Consider the following 1,559-nt stretch of genomic DNA (forward strand, 5'->3'; position numbering starts at 1 on the left):
ATATTCACGCAGCTGCAGCTTCATGTCTTAAATATATCTTGTCTGCAATGCCCCCAGGTACTACCGTCTACAGCAACTGGAAGTCCGCACAACATACCGTACATGCTGCTAGCCTCAGGCTGTCCCCGGTTATACCTCCGCGCTGTCCCCGCTTTTATCTCCGAGCACATTCAAGTCAGTGACGTCCCCGGAATTACCGATGCGTTCTTAATCAGGAAGTGTCCCGCTCAGCGTTGTGGATAAATGGACCAATCAGATGGGGGACGCTGGCCCCAACCGCCAATCACGCCGCACACTGCTCCTAGCACTTCCATTAATAGGATGAGATGGGCTAGAGGGCGGGACAGCCTCTCCGTCATTGGGACCAATCACTGTGCACTCTCCGTGGTTGGTCCCAATGACGGAGAGGCTGTCCCGCCCTCTAGCCCATCTCATCCTATTAACGGAAGTGCTAGGAGCAGTGTGCGGCGTGATTGGCGGTTGGGGCCAGCGTCCCCCGTCTGATTGGTCCATTTATCCACAACGCTGAGCGGGACATTTCCTGATTAAGAACGTATCGGTAATACCGGGGACGTCACGGACTTGAATGTGCGCGGAGATAAAAGCGGGGACAGCGCGGAGGTATAACCGGGGACAGCCTGAGGCTAGCAGCATGTACGGTATGTTGTGCGGACTTCCAGTTGCTGTAGACGGTAGTACCTGGGGGCATTGCAGACAAAATGTATTTAAGACAGGACAGCCTGAGGACAGCTGCAGCTGCGTGAATATATTTAATACAGGGGGACACGCAGACCTTAGGACAGGCTGGAGACGGAGAACAACAGACACAGGGGGACATGCAGACACTGGAACACGGAGGACAGGGATAGCAGACACTGGGCTAACAGGTTTAGAAGACACTGGATATGGAGGAAACAGGACATTGGAGACAGAGGAAGGGGGACAGATGACATGGGGTCAGAGGAAGGGGGAAAGAGGACACAGGAAGATACCAGAGGGCACAGGGAGACACTGGACACAAGGGGGACACAAAGGCAGCAGAGGGACAGAGGAGAACACAGGGAAACAAGGAAGGCACAAGGGAGACATAATAATTGTGGGGGAAAAGTCTATAAGATGCCCCTGCACCATGGAGGCTTAGTATATTCTTTTTTTCCTTGGTTTTTGTCCTCTAAACCTAGGTGCGTCTTATGGTCCGGAGCGTCTTATAGTCCGAAAAATACGGTAGTTACTTTTATTCAACCAGCAAATATTTTTTGACTTGAAATGACATAGGTGTTTCCCAAAAGATAATAAGACAACGTACAAGAGGCATTCTTGTGGGGGAAAAAAAGTTCACAGCTTTTATTTACATTTGAGCAAAAAGTGTCCAGTCCAAGATTATTCATACCCTTCACAAACTGTCACAGCCACAGCCTGTGGGAAAATTCAAAGTTCTATACCATTCCAAATAGTCCAAGCTGTTCTAAAGTATCCTAATTACCCTGATTAATTGGGAACAGCTGTTTTAATCCACGCAACAGGTAAAAAACAGCAGCTCTCTGCAGTTGGCTTGTGGA

This window comes from Hyperolius riggenbachi, chromosome 10, assembly GCF_040937935.1.
Source record: "Hyperolius riggenbachi isolate aHypRig1 chromosome 10, aHypRig1.pri, whole genome shotgun sequence".
In the NCBI taxonomy this organism is placed as follows: Eukaryota; Metazoa; Chordata; class Amphibia; order Anura; family Hyperoliidae; genus Hyperolius; species Hyperolius riggenbachi.